The sequence below is a fragment of the Aquarana catesbeiana genome, linkage group LG01, assembly GCF_042186555.1.
Source record: "Aquarana catesbeiana isolate 2022-GZ linkage group LG01, ASM4218655v1, whole genome shotgun sequence".
NCBI lineage: Eukaryota > Metazoa > Chordata > Amphibia > Anura > Ranidae > Aquarana > Aquarana catesbeiana.
In genome coordinates, this window is record NC_133324.1 from 709,596,872 (window position 1) to 709,621,049 (window position 24,178).

Here is a 24,178-nt window from a genome sequence, read left to right on the forward strand (position 1 = left end):
GTGTACAACGTCAGAAGGTCAGGCGGGAAACAAACGCATATTTTTTTTCGGCAATGGGTCTTCTGTTACCGCCTTTGTGCGTGGCCGGCGTCGACCTATTCCGGAAGTGACGCTACCTCCTACTTAGGACTGTCGCTCTGAACCTCAATGAGAGGTGGGCTCTCTCCTACCCCAGAACTAGCATCACTATTGAGCCAGGATGGTAACACCAAGCCTCATTGTGAGGTCGATGTTGACCTATCCCTGACTCGTATGGGCATTCAATACTTTATTGGTTGTTTTCAGACACAGGTTTGTGTTGTTGCTAGCGCCGATCAGGATTCGTCAATGCCGAACATGTGACTCCAAATCTGTTTCGCTGGCTTTTTGTCCATGTTTAACATGCGGTTTCCATTCATTTACTTCTGGGATTGCCTACATTAGAATGTCGAATTCCGAGTTTGTTATTTGATTGATTGGTCCTTGCAAGGTGGGTTTGTTTTAAGTTCATCATGTGACCAGCCCTCCTATCAGGAAATCTTTACTGTCAATTACAGATTGAGCTTCTGATTGGCTCTATGGATTTTTAGCTGTTTATATATATGTGCAATATGGGGGAGCTGTTAGATGCCCCAGTAGAAGTCCTATTAGGACTAAAAGCATAGGGCTTGGTTTCTCCGCGCCCAATATTGCCTTTTTACCATTTGTGATCACATTTTTTTTTCTGTATGCCTGGTTTTTATGGAAAACACACCTTTTTTTTACCTACACCATTGGAAGCTCTCTCCTTTTGTTTTTACATAATCTCTGCCTTTGAGCTTGTCTGACGGCTCCATCCAGTTTTTCAATGCTTGCTGGCTCCTATTATCATCACCATTCCATTGAGAGAGCATTGGACCATTGGAGGCTTTGCTGACCATTCTGGACTTACCAAATGATCCTTTGGACCTTCCGGACCGTTCCTGCCTTGGTGTGCTTCTATGCTTGTTTGACCAGATATCGCTGACATCCAGGTCCACTGGCTCTGGTAAGAGTACCCATCTTTACTTTACCATTGACTTCATTTCTTCCAGATATACATTCAACCGTCCCTGGCCTCTGCATATGAATGACCCTGTTGTCTTTTGGGACTGATATATTTGGGTCTCTGTTTTAGCCCTTTTATTTATTTTTCATTGTGTTGGGACTTATTTATATTTATATTTCACTATTTTTTGGTATTTATGCACCTACATAGGTTTTTTAGTACTTTTTTTTAATATGTGGTACTTGGCATTGTTTATTCATAGACATGGTCACCCATGGGTTTATACAGTTCACTAATACGGTTTCATTTTTAGTGCTACATTTTTCACTTTCAGTTCATTGAGGGAACCATGAATGCCATCATGTACTGCGACATACTAAAGCAAAGCATGATCCCCTCCCTTTGGAGACTGGGCCGCAGGGCAGTATTCCAAAAACACACCTCTAAAACAACCACTGCCTTGCTAAAGAAGCTGAGGGTAAAGGTGATGGACTGGCCGAGCATCTGTGGGGCATCCTCAAATGGAAGGTGGAGGAGCGCATGATCTCTAACATCCACCAGTTCCATGATGTTATCATGGAGGAGTGGAAGAGGACTCCAGTGGCAACCTGTGAAGCTCTGGTGAACTCCATGCCCAAGAGGGTTAAGGCAGTGCTGGGAAATAATGGTGGGCACACAAAATATGACACTTTGGGCAGAAAATTGGACATTTTCACTTATGCCGCGTACACACGGTCGGACTTTCCGGCATACTTGGTCCGGCGGACCAGAGTGTGCCGGACAATCCGCCCGTGTGTGGGCGGCGGCGGACTTTTCCGGCGGACTTCTTCCCAAAAGCCCGCCGGACCTAGATTTTAAACATGTTTGAAATCTTTCCGTCGGACTCAGTTTCGGGCGGAAAGTCCGCTCGTGTGTGTGCTGGTCCGACGGAAAGCCCGCTCGTGTGTAGGCTGGTCCGACGGACCAAATGCGACACGAGGGGATGGTATTGCATCTCGCGCTCGCTGCAATAGGAAAAACAAATCTTCCTATTGCGGCGAGCGCGGGGCATACCAGGCCCTTAGGTCTGGTATGGATTATAAAGGGGAACCCCGCTACGCTGAAAAAACGGCGTGGGGTCCCCCTAAAATCCATACCAGACCCCGATCCGAGCACGCAGCCTGGCCGGTCAGGAAAGGGGGTGGGGACGAGCGAGCGCCCCCCCCCCCCCCTGAACCGTACCAGGCCGCATGCCCTCAACATGGGGGGTGGGTGCTTTGGGGGAGGGGGGCGCCCTGCGCCCCCCCCCCCCAAAGCACCTTGTCCCCATGTTGATGAGGACAAGGGCCTCTTCCCGACAACCCTGGCCGTTGGTTGTCGGGGTCTGCGGGCGGGGGCTTATCGGAATCTGGGAGCCCCCTTTAATAAGGGGGCCCCCAGATCCCGGCCCCCCACCCTATGTAAATGAGTATGGGGTACATGGTACCCCTACCCATTTACCTAGGGAAAAAAGTGTAAGTAATAAAACACACTACACAGGTTTTTAAAATATTTTATTAAACAGCTCCGGGGGGGGGATCTTCCTCCGGCTTCGGGGGTCTTCTTCCGGCTTCGGGGGTCCCTCCGCTTCATCTTCTCCCGGCGTCCGGTTGGTTCTTCTCCGCTCTCCGGCCTCTTCTCCCGGTGTCGCAGGTCTTCGGCCGGCCCCTCCGCTCTCTTCATGTAGCTCTATTGCGAGCGGAGGTCCGGACTTCTGGGCTTCTTGGCTTCTTGGCTTCTCTTCTCTTCTCTTCCCCCAGATGTTGACACGACGCTCTCTCCGGCTGGACTGGTCTCTGAGGGCTGCGTTGTGACTTATATAGGCGGAGACCCCGCCCCCATATGATGTCACAGTCCTTGGGCATGCTGGGACTGTGACGTTTTAGGGGGCGTGGTCGACCACGCCCCCTAAAACGTCACAGTCCCAGCATGCCCAAGGACTGTGACATCATATGGGGGCGGGGTCTCCGCCTATATAAGTCACAACGCAGCCCTCAGAGACCAGTCCAGCCGGAGAGAGCGTCGTGTCAACATCTGGGGGAAGAGAAGAGAAGAGAAGCCAAGAAGCCAAGAAGCCCAGAAGTCCGGACCTCCGCTCGCAATAGAGCTACATGAAGAGAGCGGAGGGGCCGGCCGAAGACCTGCGACACCGGGAGAAGAGGCCGGAGAGCGGAGAAGAACCAACCGGACGCCGGGAGAAGATGAAGCGGAGGGACCCCCGAAGCCGGAAGAAGACCCCCGAAGCCGGAGGAAGATCCCCCCCCCGGAGCTGTTTAATAAAATATTTTAAAAACCTGTGTAGTGTGTTTTATTACTTACACTTTTTTCCCTAGGTAAATGGGTAGGGGTACCATGTACCCCATACTCATTTACATAGGGTGGGGGGCCGGGATCTGGGGGCCCCCTTATTAAAGGGGGCTCCCAGATTCCGATAAGCCCCCGCCCGCAGACCCCGACAACCAACGGCCAGGGTTGTCGGGAAGAGGCCCTTGTCCTCATCAACATGGGGACAAGGTGCTTTGGGGGGGGGGGCGCAGGGCGCCCCCCTCCCCCAAAGCACCCACCCCCCATGTTGAGGGCATGCGGCCTGGTACGGTTCAGGAGGGGGGGGGGGCGCTCGCTCGTCCCCACCCCCTTTCCTGACCGGCCAGGCTGCGTGCTCGGATCGGGGTCTGGTATGGATTTTAGGGGGACCCCACGCCGTTTTTTCGGCGTAGCGGGGTTCCCCTTTATAATCCATACCAGACCTAAGGGCCTGGTATGCCCCGCGACGGGGCTAGCAAGGTGTCAATCTCGCCGATAAAAGCGGCAAGATTGACATCCTTCTCTAGTCCCGTCGCACCTGAGTCACGTTCAAAATGAACGGACTTGTCCGTGTGTGGGCAAGTCCGTTCATTCTGAAAGTCCGCCGGAACTCCGGCGAAAGTCCGTCGGAAAGACGGGCGGACTTAGCCCGCCGGAAAATCCCGGCGTGTGTGGGCAAGTCCGTTCGTTTTAAAGTCCGGCGCACCTGGCGGACAAAGTCCGTCGGAAAGTGTGCCGGACCAAGTAGGATAGAAAGTCCGCTCGTGTGTACGCGGCATTAGGAGTGTACTCACTTTTGTTGTCAGTGGGTTAGACAATAATGGCTGTGGGTTGAGTTATTTTGAGGGGGACAGCAAATTTACAAGCTGTACATTCACTACTTTACATTGTAGCAAAGTATCGTTTCTTCAGTGTTGTCGCATGAAAAGAGAGAATAAAATATTTACAAAAATGTGTGGGGTGTACTCACTTTTGAGAGATACTGTACATTACTACATGATCAACTCCCATCATAAACCAGGCGATGGTCCACTAACTTGAGGAAGGAGCTCACAGTGGTCGACTGGCAAAAGTCATTCCACTTCATGCATAAATCCTCCATACCTTGTTACACACAAGATTTTTTTTTTAAACTCCTCTCCAGATGGTACAGGGATCCCCAGTCCTTACATAAAATATTCCCAATGGTTCCCCTTAACCTGTTGGAGGTGTGGATCGGCTGAGGTGACATATCTTCACATATGGTGGGAATGCACTGGAATTCAGCCCTTTTGGTCACAGGTTTTTTTTCCCATACACGGCAGCCTCTATGATCGGCCCCTGATGCCTACTCCAGAGATGCCACTATTGTCTATGCTTCCAGGCTCCATAGTTTCTCAGAAATGCAGTTTACTGCACTTTTTCCTGTCAGGCGCCAGGCAACTGATCCCTCCGTTTTGGAAAACTACTATACCTCCATTAACCTTGTAGGTTTCTACTGTTAATGACATCATGCATATGCTGGCCTTTGACAACGACACATATGAAACATTTAAGGTTCTATGGCTTATCTGCATAGACTTTTCCACTTCAGACTCCCTGAAAAATATGTTATCGCCCGTTGACTATTATGAGAACGTTCCTTGACTGAATTTCACAGGTTAGTCCTCCAAGGTTCACTCAAACCCCCTAACTTTTTCCCCTCAATCCCACCCTATTCTCTAGCTCTCCTCCCTCTTCTTTCTTTTTCTGTTTCCCCCTTTCCATATCTGAATGTGCCAACCTCAGAATTTAGCACACATTACCCTTAGTTATGGGTTCCTTTTTTCTTTGAAAAGCCAGTGGCGTGCAAAACACACCCAAAAACTTCCACCCGGTGCCAAAAAAAGTGCACACACAGAGTGAAACACAAAAACGTGCAATGGGTGTTACACTGTCCTCTGCTAGGGAAGGACCTTACCCTCATCCCCCAGGGTGTTAGGCGGGGACTGAAGTACTTCACATGGGTCCATCTGGCCAAAACCAGACAGACCCCCGTTCTCTGGAGGGTCTGCCGAAACAGACCCACCCAAGTACTAGGTGGGACTCCCATGAAGGGAGACCCCATGAAGAGAGCGAACCAAGCCAGAAGGCCTATGTCCACCCGTCCCAAGACTTTCAGAGTAGGCCCGAGGACCCACACCCTACTCATTATACTGTGACAAACTATGACAACACCAAACAAGAAAATACAAATAAGTGACAAACAATGGGGAATAAATAAAAAGAAAGTGGGGGAGAAGAAAGTAGGAGAGAGTGTAAAGCGTTCATTGTGTAATACAATGGCTGGCCCTCCGGCCAGGAATAAAAATTTCTCCTGGTCCTAGCCAAAAGGCTCAGCCCTAGAGGCAGGTGCAAAGAATGTGTGTTGTGGTAAAGGGACCTTGGTGCCATAAATCAAGTGCCTGAACACTGACTGTACAGCACCCCTGAACTGCCACTTCAGGGGCACATTCACCACTGGCTTTTCGTGCAACCCTGACCAACAACTCAGACCACGGCAGCCCCCACCCCAGCCAGGAAGGCCTGAAGTTCTGGAAGCTTGGTGAGCCCTTTACCATCAGGCCCCACCGTCGCTCCCATCCCTCCTACCTAATTACAGTCGGGAAATACTAACCGCTCCCCCGGTGGGAAAGGGGAGCCAGTGTTCTCTCCCGAAAAACTGACTGGAGCTAGAGCTACCCCAATTTAGGCCAGAAGGTCAGGGACCTGACCCTCTGGCCAGACCCAATGGTTCTCCATCCTCATCAGAAGGCTTCCCTTTCAGCTACAAACCACTCCAGGTTACCTTTACACCAGCAGGTTTTGCATAGCCACCACCACCCCTGATACCACCTTGCGTAGATTAGGGACAGAAGCAAGCGCCACCTCCTGGCAACTGATAAGAACAGATACTACACTTGATCTTAGCCAAAAGGCCAAGAAGCTATTTAGTAGTTAGGGGTTCCTGTTTTTCGATTACGTGAGGTACTTGCTTATAATAGTACATTATTTTGGTTGATGTTACAAACCATTTTTGATACATGGCTTGTACTGTACAATTTATTGAGATTAATATATGGACCTTCTGCTATGTTCTTTTATTTTGATATACAATAAAAACATATTTGACTCTAAAGATCTCCTTACCTAGCTGGATGCAGCATCAGTCCCCCGTTAGTTCTAAGACCAAGAACTGATATATACCACCTTCGCTCAGTTCTCAGAGTTCCCTGAGCAGAGAGCTGGTGACTGTCAGGATTTATGTTCCCCCCCCCCACACTCACTGGAAAGCTGGGCTGTGAAGGGGGTGGGAGCGGCTGGCTCAGGCTCTCAGCAGCTCGCTGACAGGCTGAGCTTGGTGCCAGTCCAGGCATGTGGACAAATCCTGACCATATGGTTGCAATCTTTCCTGAGCTTGGACTGACTGTTACGTCAACCTACAGCGGGCTTCAAACTGCAGTCTGCTATAAAAGGGTCACAGGAAAAATACAACCAAATGCACCTTGGCTGTACTTCTGCTTTAAGAGGAGATTTTTAGCGGTGTGTATTAAAGTGGGATGGGGCACCTAAGTTTCTTTGGCATACACTTAAAGACTTGTAAATACAGTGAATTTGCACAGTTCTGATCTAACACTTTTTTTGGCCTAATATTGCTTTTATGTTTTTTTTTTTGGTTTAATGAAGGTTTTTGTAAGTAAACATACAAGAATGGTTTTGCATGGCATAATATTTCACCTAAGGAATCTCCAAAGATCTTTGTGTAAAATGAATTTATTGCCAGTACATATGTTCAAGTAAGGGCCCGGAGCTTCAATAGAGGCTGCTAAAATGATCCGCTTGAGTTGAAGTGAGTGTGTTACAGACAGCCTGATATGGGGCCACTTCCTGTGTTCCTTTGAAACAAAAGTTGTGTATGAAGCGCTCTCGGACTTAATAGCCACACTCATTGTGATATGATTCAGGAATTGGTGGAATAGGGTCCTCATCAGTGTCTTAAACCTCAATATCCAGGTGCAATCCTGCATGATGGGTTATGAAGGATGTAGCAGGCCAAAAACATTTTGCCAACTTTTTCAGGGCTATAGCAGAACCTGCTTTTAAGAACCTCAAAGGTCCACTCACTAACACGTATTGTCTTAGTGATTGCTGCATTGTAGCAATATTCTACAGATGTTGAGCACCTCAAGAATGGTGTTAGCAGCCAGGGTAGACAAGGATAGCCAGAATCAATTACAATACAGTTGGGAAAAGACATTTTTAGAACAACCATAGAATATCACGATGAGTGGGTAACAGGAACTTTTCTTCCCTACATTTTGATTTTCATTGCTGCCTGGACATGATTGCAACGTGAAGGCTTTAGGCCATATGTAAAGTCTGGTTTAGCCATTTCTTTAACAGCCAAGGCTAACAATCTGCTGAGTATAATTTGTGTGCAAAGTGTGAGGAGTAAACACAGGAGTGTAACATACGAACATATACTTCCATTTATGGCATATGCAGCATGCATTGAGACATATTTGATAATAAACAGTGTCTTACCAAAGAGCCAGCCTCTTAGTGTCAAAATGGTGGTGGAGCTGTGATTGCCTTAATATGTTGGCATCATGGACAGATCCTGGGAAGTCAATGACCAAATTTCTGATGAACATATTTGCATGTTTATTGAGTGGCAGTCTTTCCTATTAAGTTAGATGTATTCTAGACATGTGCACTGCCGAAAAATGTGTTTTCGTTCTTTTTTTATTCGTTTGTATTTTTTGGGTTATTCGTTATAGTCGCAATTTGTAAATTAAAAAATTCAGAAATTTGTTAATTCTAAAATTTGTATATTTGTAAATTTGAAAATAAAGAAAATTTGAAAATTCGGAAGAACTAACAATAACTTTTAAAATGATAGGTATTGGAATTTCCTCTCAAATTTGGCTGTTAGTGAACGTAACGAATACAAATTTATCCGAAGTTACAAATTATCCGGACTAACGAATGCCACAATGGAACAAATTAACAAAATAATAATAAAACATTTTTATTATTGTTATTTATTACATTCCATCCGTTTAGATACGGTATCATTATTTTTCGGATAATTCTTATTCGCTATGTTCACTAACAGCCAAACTTTAAAGTAAATTCCAAAACTTATACTTTAATAGTTAGTAAGAGTTAAGTTATTAGTTATTTATTATTTCAGATTTTCAAATTTGGAATTTCGAAGTTTCTGAAAAATTCATAAATTCGAAGATTCGGAAATTTTGATATTTTTCTAAATTCATTAAAATTCAGAACTAAACAAATTGCACATGTCTAGTCTATCAACCCAAATCTGAAGCTCATTCCTACCTGGAACCCTGTGATTTTTAGAGGTTCTTTGATTTTTTTTAAAACAACTATGTGAGAATGTTTTAAAAATTTGCAATGTGTGCCTTTTGGGGTTGGTGGACAATCTAGCCCCAAAGAGAGTGACTCGTACTTTGCTAACGATCCTAATCTATTACGCTAGAAAAATGATAGTGTTGTCAAGGAAAAAGCCTAATCCTCCATCTGTTTCAGCGTGGAAGGGTGTGGTGAATAGGGCTGCACTTTTATACATGGCTACATACATTAGCAGGGGCATACCACAAAAATCGGATAAAGTGTGGGGCAGTTGGATGAATAGTGAAACTACGGTGGCGGATTGAGTGGTACCTAATGGAATATGCTTTTAACATGCATGTAACTATCTGACATATCCTAAAGTTTTCATTGACTGATATTGTAAAAAGGTGGCCTAAATACTATTATCTTATTTTTTATTTTTACTGAATGGGGGGCTGGAGGAAGGAGGAGTGAGCCAATGCTGAAGAACTGTAAATAGTTTATTATGTGTGTGGCCAAATGGGTCTTGTATGTACTTGTTATGGTATGTTAAAAAAAAGCAATAAATAAAACTTTAAAAAAAAAAAAAATTTGCAATGTGCTTAAATTGTAAATGTAGAGTTAAACAAATTGAGAAGATTGTTGTGTCATGCTTAACCACTTCAATACAGGGCACTTATACACCTTCCTGCCCAGACCAATTTTCAGCTTTCAGCACTGTCGCAGTTTGAATGACAATTGCGCGGTCATCCAACACTGCACCCAAACTAAATTTATATCATGTTGTTCCCACAAATAGAGCTTTCTTTTGGTGGTATTTGATCACCCCTGCGGTTTTTATTTTTTGTTAAATAAAAAAAGACCAAAAATTTTGAAAAAAAATAAGTTTTGCTTTTGTTTCTGTTAAAAAATTTTTGTAAATAAGTTAGTTTTCTCTTTCACTGATGGGCACTGATAAGGTGGCACCGATAAGGTTGCACCAATGATCGGGCACTGATATGTGGCACTGATATGCATTGATAGGCGGCACTAATGGGCACTCATGGGTGACACTGCGTGGCACTGATGGCCACTGATAGGCCACACTGATGGGCACTGAAAGGCTGCAAAGATGGGTTCTTATGGGTGGCACTGATAGGCGGCACTGATAGGCATCCCTGGTGGCACTGGCAGTGGTAGGCATTGTGAGTGGGCACTGATTGACAACTGCCTGGGCACAGATTAGTATTTCCCTGGGGGTCTAGGGGGCATACCTGGTGGTCCAGTGTGGATGGCTTCCCTGGTGGTCCTGGACGGGATCCGAGGGGGGGTTGTGCTGATAAACAATCAGGAGAACAGCCGAGCAGCCGAGAGCAGCCGATCGGCTCTCCTCGCGTCTGCCAGACGCGAGTGAGGAAAAGCCGATCACCGACTCTTACTATTTACACACGGCTGATCATGTGGTAAAGAGTCTCCGTTAGAGACTCTTTACCTAGATTGGTGTTGCAGGGTGTCAGACTGGTATGATGCTCAGTCAGGATATTGAAACCACTTTGCCGCCATCATTCTGCTATATGGCGGGCGGCAAGTGGTTAATAATTAACCACTTCAATGCCAGGCACTTATACACCTTCCTGCCCAAGCCAATTTTCAGCTTTCAGCGCAATTTGAATGACAATTGCACGGTCATGCTACACTGTACACAAACAAATTTTTTATCATTTTGTTCCCACAAATAGAGCTTTCTTTTGGTGGTATTTGATCACCTCTGCGATTTTTTATTTTTTGCGCAACAAAAAAACCCCGAAAATTTTGAAAAAAAAAAAAAGGTTCTTTGTTTCTCTTAAATCTTTTTGTAAATAAGTACGTTTTCTTCTTCAATGACGGGCACTGATATGGCCGCATTGACGGGCACTGATGAGGCGGCATCAATGAGGTGGCACCGATTGGCTCTGATAGGCGGGTACTTATGGATGATACTGATTGGTTGCACTGATGTCACTGATAGGTGGGCACTGAGGAAAACTGATGGGTGGCACCGATTACACTGGTGGGTGGCATTGCTGGGCACCACTTTTTTTATTTCTGTAATGGTGCCAGTCGGTGCTTATTTGTGGGCACTGATTGGCATGTATTGGGCATTTTTTTATATGTGGATGGCCATGGGGTACATAACTGGCCATCCACATGCTGGGGGCTTCCCTGGTGGTCCAGTGTGGGCATCCAAGGGGGGCTGTGCTGATAAACAATCAGCACAAACCCCCCGTCAGGAGAGCCGCTGATCAGCTCTCCTCTACTCGCGTCTGTCAGAGGCGAGTGAGGAAAAGCCGAACAATGGCTTTTCCTGTTTACATCGTGATCAGCCATCATTGGACATGGCTGATCACATGGTAAAGAGCCTTCGCCGGAGGCTCTTTACTGAGATCGGTGAAGCGGTGTGTCAGACCGACACACCGCACCACAGATCGCCGTAATGCACACCCCCACGGGCGTGCGGCGGCTGTTATCCTGCAGGGCATCATATGATGCCCAGTCAGGATAACTGAACCACTACCTGGCAGTCATTCTGCTATAGGCTGGGTGGGAAGTGGTTAAAAAAAAAATAAAAAAAAATCATATTGTCATTAAGTCATGAATAAATGAGCTTTCTGGTGGCTGACAAAAATTTTAAATTTTTTCCTTGAAAAGCTCATAATTTTCTGAATCTCGATCACAAGTACTTTATAGTTTTATTTTTACTACCCGTGCCATATTTTTGCATAGCCACCATGGGCTGTGGCCTAGTGTGGCTGGCATCCCAGGAGCAGCACATAGAAACAAACAAATTAAGTATGCCATTTATTAGCACATAAGAATCTGAGTATTGGTGGATGGCAGACAAATTTGTCCTTAGACCTGAATGTCTACTGTATAATACCTTTACTTTTAATAAAGCACCTATTGAAAGTCATTATTTAGCTACAGCTATTTTTATGTTTTCTAACTGAACTATTTACAGTACATTGCTCAGAATTAGGGATGAGCCGAACACCCTCCGGTTCGGTTCGCACCAGAACCTGTGAACGGACCGAAAATTTGCACGAACGTTAGAACCCCATTGACGTCTATGGGACTTGAATGGTTGAAATCAAAAGTGCTCATCTTAAAGGCTAATTTGCATGGTATTGTCCTAAAAACAGTTTGGAGACCCAGGTCCTGCCCCAGGGGACATGTATCAATGCAAAAAAAAAAAAAAAAAAAAAAAACTTAAAAACTGACTTTTGGGAGCAGTGATTTTAATGATGCTTAAAGTAAAAAAAAAAGAAAAAAAAAAAAAAGTGAAATATTCCTTTAAATATCGTACCTGGGGGGTGTCTATAGTATGCCTGTAAAGTGGCATGTGTTTCCCATGCTTGGAACAGTCCCTGCACAAAATGTCATTTTTAAGAGAAAAAAAGTCATTTAAAACTGCTTGCGGCTTTAATGTAATGTCGGGTCCTGGCAATATGGATGAAAATCAGTGAGACAAACAGTATGGGTACCCCCAAGTCCATTACCAGGCCCTTTGGGTCTTGTATGGATATTAAGGGGAACCCCGCACCCAAATTAAAAAAGGAAAGGTGTGGGGCCCCTAGGCCCTATATAGTCTGAACAGCAGTATACAGGCGGTGCAAACAAGACAGGGACTGTAGGTTTGTTAAGTAGAATCTGTAATTTTGAACTGGTACATTAATGTGTTTAGCTCCAGCCAAAAGATCCATTTTAAGCTTTTTGGAAAACATAGGGAAAGGTTATCACCACTGACATTTGTTTTGCTGTCTGTGCTCCTCTTCAGAAGATTTCACCTCACTTTGTCCCAATGACAAATGTTTTTTGAAAATTTGGGTTTTTTTGTGAAACAAGGATTGGTGATAAAGCATCAGTGGAAAGGAGAAAAGTTTTTCCCCATATTAACTGTTACAGGAGATAATTTCCCTTCCTAGGGGTAGATTTAATCTCACTTCTTGTTGTCTCCTTCCGTTTGCAAGTAGGAGTCGTTTGTAAGTTGGATGTTTGAAAGTAGGGGCCTGCCCTATATACTCTGCAGAATTTGGGCCTTAGGTGTTGTTGTGGCCACAAAACTGTAAACCCTTACAGGGCCCTGCTGTGAAATATTAGATCAAGAATTGTAATTACATGCCCCTGTTGAACAGGGGCAGAAAAATTGGGCCTTTGGTGGTGGTGCCACAACACTAAGTCCTCACAGTTACTCTTGGTGGGAGCAGAAACGGGCCCTGCTGTGAAATATTAGATCAAGAATTCTAATTACATGTCCCTGTTGAACAGGGGCTGAAAAATTGGGCCTTGGGCACTGGTGCCGTCCAGAACCAAAAATGTTCTTACAAGCTATCATCATGATCATTGAGGAGGAAGAGGATAATTACTCAGTATAACAGGATAGTCACTCAGCATAGGCAGTCTTTGAAGGGATCTGACATTTCAAAAAAATGTATTCGGTTACATCAGCATCAGGTGCTTGATAGCTGGTGGTGATACAAGACTGATTCATTTTTATGAAGGTTAGTCGATCGACCGAGTCGGTGGACAGACGCACCCTGTGATCGGTTACAAAACCTCCAGCAGCACTGAATGTGCGTTCAGAAAGAACGCTGGATGCAGGACAGGCCAGTAGCTCAAATGCATACTGTGCAAGCTCTGGCCAGTGATCCATCCTCAAGACCCAGTAACCCAGAGGATTTTCGGTGGGAAAGGTGTCCAAGTCAGACCTTGGCCCTAGGTATTCCTGCACCATGTACAACAGACGCTGGCGATGGTTGCTGGAACCGATCATACCATAGGGCTGAGGACTAAAAAATTGTCTGAACGCATCGGTCAGATGGCCACCTTCTCCACCGCTCCTTCTTTGACTGACGGAAGCCTCAGCAATACGTTGTCCAGAAACAGGAGTTTGTAACCTCCTAGTCTCTGGGAATGCGTTGCACAGACATTTCTGCAAGGCCTCCCGAAGAGGTTTCATCCTCTGCTCCCTCTGCGATGGCAAGATAAGGTCCACAACCTTACCCTTGTAACGTGGATCAAGGAGGGTTGCCAGCCAGTATTGTTACTTCTCCTTGATACCATGGATATGAGGATCTTTCCGCAGGCTTTGCAGGATCGGGGAGGCCATGCAGCGTAGGTTTGCTCGGTCCGGAGTCCTCTGGGTCACTAAGGATGACATGATCAGCAGCCACCTCCTCCCAGCCACATACAAGTCCATGTGTTTCTTGGGACTGGAAATGATCCCTTAAAGACTGCTGCTGATGATGAGTGTCAGGCTCCACCTTCATACTGACACAATCCTCCTCCTCCTCTTCCTGTGTGATCGGCAGGCACGCAGGAACACTGTCTGGATAAAGGGGGCCTTGAGAGCTAAGGAAGTCCTCCTCTTCCTGCCTCTGTTATGCCTCAAGTGCCCTGTCCATTATTCCATGCAGTGTGTGCTCCAACAGGTGGACAAGGGGGACAGTGTCACTGATGCATGCACTGTCACTGCTCACCATCCTCCTCAAATGGTGACAGGACAGTGCATGCATCCCTGATCATGACCCACTAGCGTGGGGAAAAAAAAAACAAGCTCCCCTGACCCTGTCCTGGTGCCATAGTCGCACAGGTACTCATTGATGGCCCTCTGCTGCGTGTGCAGCCACTGCAGCATGGCCAACGTTGAGTTCCACCTGGTGGGCATATCACAGATTAGGCGGTTCTTGGGCAGGTTAAATTCTTTTTGGAGGTCTGCCAGCTGAGCACTGGCATTATATGACTGGCAGAAATGCACACAGACTTTCCTGGCCTGCCTCAGGACATCCTGTAAGCCTGGGTACCTGCCCAAGAACCGCTGCACCACCAAGTTAAGGACGTGAGCGAAACATTTGTCCCTGTCGGAGGGCGGAGAGGAGGTTGGTGCCAATGTCGCAAACCACCATTCCTGCCTTAAGTTGGAGTGGCGTCAACCACCTCTGAACCTGCCCCCGCAGAGCTGACAGAACCTCTGCCCCAGTGTGGCTCCTGTCCCCCAAGCACACCAGCTCAAGCACCGCATGGCATCTTTTGGCCTGCATACTTGAGTAGCCCCTTGAATGCCTACGGAGAACCACTGGTTCCAAGGACAAAGCACAGGAAGAGGCCATGGAGGAAGAAGAAGAGGAGGAGGTGGAGGAGAGAGATGTGTCAGAATCAGTAGTGGCATTTTGGAGGCATGGTGGTAGAACAACCTCCAACACTACTGCACCTTGTCCTGCATCCTTCCCAGATGCCAGCAGAGTCATCCCATGTGCAGTGAAACTTAGGTAATGTCCCTGTCCATGCCTGCTGGACCATGAGTCAGTGGTAATATGCACCTTACCGCTGACCGCCCTGTCCAGCGAGGCATGGACATTTCCTTCCACATGCCGGTAGAGAGCCGGAATGAACTTCCATGAGAAAAAGTGGCATTTGGGTACCTACCACTGAGGAACTGCACATTCCACAAACTCATGGAAGGGGGCAGAGTCTACCAACTGAAAGGGTAGCAATTGAAGTGCTAACAATTTTGCCAAGCTAGCATTTAACCGCTGGGCATGTGGATGGCTGGGAGCAAACTTCTTTCTGCGGTGCAGCAGCTGGGGCAGGGAAATTTGCCTGGTACAATCTGACGCCGGTGTACCGAAAGCAGATTGCCCACAAGTACTTGGCTGTGACACACCTAATTCTACACTTTCATTCCTCTCAGTGCAGGTCTCAGAGGACTGAAGGTATAGTGGGGTTGGAAATCTCAGCTGATGAGGAGCAAGGAGAGGTCCTCTTTGTTCTTTGGTGTGGGTCTTTTAGATACGCTTGCCAACTAACTGCATGGTAGGTCAACATATGTCTGGTAAAGCATGTGGTGCCCAAATGGGAGATGTTTTGGCCACGCAAGATACGCTTGAGACATATGTTGCAAATAGCAGCAGTGCGATCTGATGCACTCGTCTCAAAAAAGGCCCACACCGAAGAACTTTTGGAATAACGCACAGAGACAGCAGCGCCCTGCACATGCGGAGCTTTGCGGTGTGATGCAGTCAGTGTGCTGCCCTTAGGCTGGCCCCTGGAGGGCATCCTGCCTCGGTGATTTTCCTCCTCCTCTCTCCTATCAGGCACCCATGTGGAGTCAGTGACCTCATCATCCCCTCCCTCCTCATCACTGGAGCAAACCTGGCAGTATGCTGCAGCAGGGGAAGCATGACTGCCAGATTGCTGTCCTTCTTGGGCACCCCCTCTGTCCGTGCTCACGTTACTGCCTTCATCTAGCTCAGTATCATCAGAGCCTTCTAAATGCTGGGCATCCTCCTGGAGCATGTACCCAACACTGTGGTCAAACAGTTCAAGAGACTCCTCAGGAGGACATGGTGGGGCTAGGGAAGGAGTCACTGATGCCATTGAGCCCAGGGAAGAGGCCGCGTTGGCAGCTGCTTTGCCAGACAAAGTACCCTGAGCATGGGTGAGAGAGGATGAGGAGGATGAGGACGGCTTGGTCATCCACTCGACCAAGTCTTCCGCATGTTGTGGCTTAACACGGCCAGCTGCCGAAAAAAAGGCCAAGAGTGTCCCATGGCCACGTGCTGATGAGGATGCACCATCTCCACGATCAGCACTGTTGCCCCTAGACACAGAGCCTGCTTGCCCTCTTTTATTGGCTTGTGACTGTCTGCCTCTCCTTGTTGGCCTTCCAGACATACTAATGGCCTGCAGTGAGACGTAGAAGCTGGGATAGAAAACATACACACACACACACACTGCAGCTAGCAATATCAACTGCCTGCCTGTAGTATGAGAACCCCACTAATCTTCTACAGGTAGCTTTAGATGAACACTGTGCAGAGGTCGCACTACACTAACGTGTAAATAATGTAGCTGCCTGCGGTAGTGATAGGGTCAGGAAAACACTACCAACCTTCTACAGGTAGCTTTAGCTGAACACTGTTCAGAGGACGCACTACACTATAAGACAATAAACTCTGCGCTTACTCAACAAGGTAGCAGCTCACACAACAAATAGGATATTTGTTAAGAGTAACAGGTGTATATAAAGTGTAGCGCTTATATCCAATGAGCAAATAATTACAAATATTGCATACACCAAAAAAGAAAAAAACAAGGTGGACAGATATCTCCAACACCTCACATAGCACACAATACAGTCTCTGATGATCTTCAAATGTCAGTTGAGTGCACAGAAGTGTTCATAGTCCAATATCTGAATAAAATAATTCTGTTCACCACGTGAATAGCTAATACAAAGAAACGTGAATGTGATGGGCCCTCCACATAGAAGCAGTGCAGGCTTACCGAAGGGGTTGGACTCATAAGAACGTACGCTTAATGAGTCAACAAGGCTTGTATTACCAACTGGTAATAGAGGAGGATCTTTTAACCAAATGGCGGTGGAATCCCGAAAACATCCAGAACTTTAAAGGAACTCTTAAGGTATTCGTGAAGGGACCTCTGCGCTACTACACAATGGTGCATAAATTGCCGTGTGCTAAAAAATAATAAGAGTGCTGCTGCAAAATCTAAAATGTACACCTAACCACCATAAAGTAATCATTAAATAAGTGATTTCGCGCAAACACATAAATGTGACAAACTCATACATATACGTGATAAGTGTTAAATAGTACTCATATCACCTAGTGTAGATCTCTAAATGAATAAATAAAATAAACTGAAAAAATGTCCAGCAGTGATATTGTGAATGAAATTGGAGGAAAAATATCCACACAGGGTGGTGTTGCTAATGGACACACTAAAGTTTAATGGCTTGGATAAATCTTCTATGCATAAGACATCTGCAGTACTCATAATCTTGAAGGTTTTTTCATATAAGAATAAAAGTACTCTTCATACTCAATCCCCCAGCATTCATGCTCTCATTGCCCTTACCTTAAGGGGCTTGAAAAAAACCCCTGTAACCAGTCCCGACTTTTGGTGGAAATAGCTGCTCCTAAAACTGTCAGATGGTGTGCGCAGGCTCCGAATGGATGGACGTCCGCAACCACTCGCCGCCGGATGCGGCCCCGGATCCTGGACCTCAAGTGAAGGAGATAGGAGGGAACACAAGGGGGCTTCCAATGGTGTAGTATTAAAAAACTATTTTATTAAAATAAAAAATACACTGTGCATACAGTGCCACACAGTATAGCGGCGGACCGCCGTCACCAAGTGCGATACTTCCGGAGTACACTAACAACAACCGGGGTCAAAGAGTGTCGATTGCTGTGTGTGTCTGCTAGCGTCGCTAGCAGACACACACAGTAATCGACACTCTTTGACCCCGGTTGTTGCTGAAGTCACTAGACATATATATATATATATATATATATATATATATATATATATATATATATATATATATATATATATATATATACACATACATATACATACATACATATTTTTTACTTATTTACACATACATACATATATACATACACACACACTAATAATAGGGTGCTGGAACGCACAGTAACAAACAGAGGCTTGGAACGCACACGGGTTCGCTATCTTGGCTGTACCCGGAAGTGCAATAAGGAAATTGGCACAAGCTGGATTCTCATCAAGGGGGTCACAGTACCTTTATAAAGGAGTATGGCAGCAGTGGTTGAGCCCCAGATGAAGTCTAGTGAGACAAAACGCATCGGGAGACTCCACTGCCTGCCATAATTTTATATTAAGCGTTTTTTTTACTACAGAAAATTTAAGTGTTTTACTTGTTTAATAAATTTGCTTTATAAAAAACAGAATTATGCTATGTGGCCCCTTTTCTATTCTTTATGGGCTATTCTCCTGAGACGGGCTACTACCTAGAAGAGTTCCTTTAAAGTTCTGGATGTTTTCGGGATTCCACCGCCATTTGGTTAAAAGATCCTCCTCTATTACCGGTTGGTAATACAAGCCTTGTTGACTCATTGAGTGTACGTTCTGATGAGTCCAACCCCTTCGGTAAGCCTGCACTGCTTCTATGTGGAGGGCCCATCACATTCACGTCTTTGTATTAGCTATTCACGTGGTGAACAGAATTATTTTATTCAAATTTTGGACTATGAACACTTCTCTGCACTCAACTGACATTTGAAGATCAGAGACTGTATTGTGTGCTATGTGAGGTGTTGGAGATGTCTGTCCACCTTGTTTTTTCTTTTGACGCACTACACTAACTTGTAGCTTTAGATGAACCCCATTCAGAGGACACACTACACTAACTTGTAGCTTTAGCTGAACACTGTGCAGAGGTCGCACTACACTAACTAAATAAATAGTCTAGCTGACTGACTGTGGTACTAATAGGATCAGAAGAACACCAGCAAAAATTATATATATATATATATATATATATATATATATACACACACACACACACACATACACACACACACACACACTACACTGTAAGTGCAGCTGACTGTCCTGCCTAATCTATCAAACAAATCAAATGACACTGTCTCAACGCTGGAAAACACTACACAGGGCCGCCGTGCAGGCGGCCTTATATAGTGTGGAGCGTGTACTAAACCCCCATAGCCATAATTGGCCAAAGCCACCCTGGCTTTGGCCAATTACAGCTCTCTCTACAGACGGCGCTGTGATTGGCCAAGCATGCGGGCCATAGTGCATGCTTGGCCAATCATCAGCCAGCAATGCACTGCAATGCCGCAGTGAATTATGGGCCGTGACGCACCACACGAATTTGCCACGAACGGCCCATATCGTTCGCAATTCGGTGAATGGGCGAACAGATGTTAGAGTCGAACATGGGTTCGACTCGAACACAAAGCTCATCCCTACTCAGAATGAAATTTCTCAAAAGGGAGTTAAGCTGACAACTGTTTTCACAATTTTTCACTACTACATTGTTGAAAGACGAAAATTATTATCTTTCAAATTCCACATTTTGGGTTTAAATATAATTCTTTGGCTCTGTGTAGGACAATAAATTCATTAATTAACTTTGTTATTGCATTTAGTATGATTTACACTCACATCTGAAGACTTACAATCAATTTATTTTTTTGGCAGTATGGACAAATTGACTGTTTTCCTGGCACAATTAACTACAAGTCCTTAGTTTTATTTCACTTAGTATTGAAGGACAAATCAGTGATAAGTGATGCAAACACTTGGATAGTCAGCTAAGATTTTTCTCTTGAAGCAATTTATCATGCAAATTGGGTCTTCTTTGTTTTATGTTAATTCGAAAACAGTTTTCTGTGAGATTGAATGTTTTGTCAGCCCATTCAATATACAACACATTTATTTTTATCTTTTCATATAGAAGACATGGGTGAATTCTATTTTTGCAGTTTGTATGGATTCTGTATAATATGAATTTTAAAGCTAAGTATTTTCTAAGATCAACAGCTATAAAGCTTAGATGGTAATAAATCATATTTTCAACAATGAGCTTTTATATAATCAAATTCTTAATGTCAGTTCATCAGATATTGGAAATAAGATTCAGATATATACACATGTAGTTGATCAAATTCACTGAAATTTTTTCTCATGTGCATCAATTCAGTTTTTGATGGATCCCTTGGATGTTCTCCAATTCTCCCTTATGCTGTCTTCCATTAATCATGACAAATCAAGAGTGATATGCAAAGCATAATGGGTGGAATAGTCACACAGATACACACGGGTCAGCAGTTGATAAGCAGGGAATGTGTTTAAATAAGTGAGAAGGACATATTAGATACACGGACAAAAGCAAAAGATTCTATAAGGGTGACCTGCTTGGGCTTTGTATGGTGAAACATTTATATATATATTGTAAAGTTCGGGGAACCAGCTAGATCGCAGGACACAGGCTTTTCAGTCAAAAGGAGGTTTATTGAACTTAAATAGCTTTACAGCAGCAAAAACAAAAAGAAAGATTTCCAGTCTCACTGACTTGCAAAGTCCAGAACTGCTATCGCAGTTAAAACAGTCCTTGATTTCTGTTGCAGACAGCTTCCCCTGCCGGGAGACTTTCAGGCAGGACACTGCTGTTCACTTTTGTTGCTGCACACAAAACACCATCCACCACCCACTTCCTCTGACAGGTGAGTTAACCCTTTTTGTTCCCTTAAAGGGACCACAGTCCAAACAGAGGGGAAACATAGCGTCCTTCTAGGACCCAGCCACGGGGTCCTGTACATATCCCCCCCTCCCCCCGTGCCCCAACACCAAGGAGGTGGAGGCAACAGTGGAGCTCAAAACAACGGACTCGGGAGAGGGCATCTGCATTTTGATGCAGTCTTCCGGGCCTATGCTCCACTACAAATTTAAATTCCAGGAGTGCCAGGAACCACCGAGTAACCCTGGCATTAGTCCCTTTTCCTTGTCTCAGCCATGTTAAAGGGGCATGATCAGAAATCAGCCTAAACTTTCTCCCCAAAAGGTAATATCTGAGGGATTCCAGAGCCCACTTAATGACCAGAAACGCTCGTTCAATTACAGCATAGTTTTTCTCCGCTGGTGTCAACTTCCTGTTGAGGAAGACTACCGGATGTTCCTCGCCATGAACAACCTGTGACAACACCACTCCCAATCCTACATTGGAAGCATCAGTCTGGACAATGAACTCTTTTGAAAAATTGGGTGCTACCAGGACAGGGTGTTGGCACAGTGCCGACTTGAGCTCCAAAAAAGCCTCAGCGTCTGCATTCCACTTCACCATGTACGATTTTCGACCCTTGGTCAGATCGGTCAATTGAGCCGCCAACGTGGCAAAGTTGGGTACAAACCTCCTGTAGTATCCCACCATGCCCAGGAATGCGCGCACCTGCTTTTTTGTGAGGGGGTGGGGCCAATTCTGTATAGCCTCTACCTTGTTGACCTGAGGTTTCACTACCCTGCTACCCACGATATAGCCTAGGTATTTCACCTCCTCCATTCCCAAAGCACATTTTTCAGGGTTTATTGTAAACCCCTCCATCCAAAGAATCCATCACTGCCTGGACTTTGGGCAAGTGTGATGCCCAGTCTCTTCTAAAAATGACTATGTCGTCCAAGTACACTGAGGTAGACTCCCGGTGAGGTCGTAAAAATCCTATCCATTGCTCTCTGGAATGTGGCTAGAGCAGTTTGCAATCCAAAAGGCATTCTTTTGTACTGTAAACTCCACTCTGGGGTAGAAAAAGTAGTTCTCTCTAGCAGCTTTAGTCAGCGGGATTTGCCAATACCCCTTGGTAAGGTCTAATGTACAGTACCTGACCACGAGATTGTGTTTCCAGCGCGATACTATCGCGCTGGTTCTTGGCGACAGGGTAATGTGCATGTCGCGCTGGCTTGCTCATCATGAAAGTGCTGACAGCTGTCTGGTATGAATCCTGAGGGGGGAACGCCACGGCAAATTTTAAATTAAAAACCGGAGTGGGTTCCCCCGGGGGCATACCAGGCCCTTAGGTCTGGTATGGATTGTAAGGGGAACCCCCTACGCCGAAAAATCGGCTTGGGGATCCCACCAAAATCCATACCAGACCCTTATCCGAGCACGTAGCCCGGCCGACCAGGAAAGGGGGTGGGGACGAGTGAGCGCCCCCCCTCCTGAGCCGTACCAGGCTGCATGCCCTCAACATGGGTAGGTGAGTGTCTTGGGGAGATTTTAAGAATAATTAGGCAGCTCCAGGGTCTTCTTCCAACTTTGGGGGGTCTCCTTCTGGCTTCTCCCGGTGTTTGGCCTCTTCTCCCGGGCCCCTCCGCTGTCTTCTTCCAGCTCTTTTGTCAGGGAGGGGCCCGGTCTGCTGCCGCTGTCTCATCGCTTCTTCTACCGGGCCCCTCCACTGTCTTCTTCCAGCTCTTTTGCCAGGGAGGGGCCGCTTCTTCTCTTCTTCTGATGTTGACACGATGCTCTCTCCGGCTGGAATGCTGTGTGCGAGCTGTGGAGCCATTTATATAGGCGGTGACCCCGCCCCCTTGTGATGTCACGGTCCCAGCATGCGCAGGGACTCTGGCATCATAAGGGGGCGTGACCCCAGAGTCCCTGCGCATGCTGGGACCGTGACGTCACAAGGGGGCGGGGTCACCGCCTATATAAATGGCTCCGCAGCTCGCACACAGCATTCCAGCCGGAGAGAGCATTGCGTCAACATCGGAAGAAGAGAAGAAGAGAAGAGAAGGAGAACAGAAGAAGAGAAGGAGAAGAAGCGGTGAGACGGCGGCAGCAGACCGGGCCCCTCCCTGGCAAAAGAGCTGGAAGAAGACAGCGGAGGGGCCCGGGAGAAGAAGCGACGAGACAGCGGCGACAAGACAGTGGCAGCAGACCGGGCCCCTCGCTGGCAAAAGAGCTGGAAGAAGACAGCGGAGGGGCCCGGGAGAAGAGGCCGAACACCGGGAGAAGTCAGAGGGAGACCCCCCCGAAGTCGGAAGAAGACCCCGGAGCTGCCTAATTATTCTTAAAGTCTGTGTACTGTGTTTTTTTTATTGACACTTTTTTCCCTAGGTGAATGGGTAGGGGTACCATGTACCCCATACTCATTCACATAGGGTGGGGGGCTGGGATCCGGGGGGCCCCTTATTAAAGGGGGGCTCCCGGATTCCGATAAGCCCCCCGCCCGCAGACCCCGACAACCAACGGCCAGGGTTGTCGGGAAGAGGCCCTTGTCCTCATCAACATGGGGACAAGGTGCTGTGTGGTGGGGGGCCGCAGGGCGCCCCCCTTCCCCAAGGCACTCACCCCCCCATGTTGGGGGCATGTGGCCTGGTACAGCTCAGGAGGGGGGGCGCTCGCTCATCCCCACCCCCTTTCCTGGCTGGCCGGGCTGCATGCTTGGATAAAGGTCTGGTATGGATTTTGGGGGGACCCCCACGCCGATTTTTCGGCGTAGGGGTTCCCCTTACAATCCATACCAGACCTAAGGGCCTGGTATGCCCCCGGGGGGGGAACCCACGCCGGTTTTTAATTTGAAATTTGGCGTGGTGTTCCCCCCTCAGGATTCATACCAGACAGCTGTCAGCACTGCCTGTCCCTCATCGCGAAAGGAAAGAAGTTTTCCTTTCCCGATGAGTGAGCCAACTCGGCGCTGGCTCCCGCGACGGGGCTCGCAGGTGTCAAATCTCGCTTAGAAATGCGGCGAGATTGACACAATATCGCGGTCACCTACTGTAGTGATATAGTGGAAAAGGAAAAAGCTGCGCTATCAAGTGTACCAAACTAAAAACAAAAAAACAACTATAGCTGCTATCACACAACAAACTAAGTCACAAATAGTATCAAAGTAAAAAAGTGCAGCGCTAATCTATATGTGAAAATAAACAAATGAACAAAAATATGACTCTAAATGATAAAGCCAAGTGATACAAGCACAAAAAGCAATGACATAGCAGGAATGTGCAAATTAGTGTCTCTGGAAAAAAGTGACAATCCCAAAAGTCAATAAATGATTAAAACAGAAGATCCTCTCCCAAGCAGGGGAGCAGCAGTGTCTTGAAGGGGCTGTGGACACTGGTAAGGGGACGACCACAAGTTGCAATGACACTCCAATCTTCAAGAAAAAAGGT

The 24,178-nt window shown here is 46.4% G+C and overlaps 1 pseudogene; it reads right to left on the reverse strand.

Annotated features, from left to right (window-relative positions):
* Nucleotides 1-6,075: 6,075 nt before the first annotated feature.
* Nucleotides 6,076-6,276, reverse strand: LOC141124374 (U2 spliceosomal RNA; annotated as a pseudogene).
* Between the last annotated feature and the right edge of the window lie 17,902 nt (nucleotides 6,277-24,178).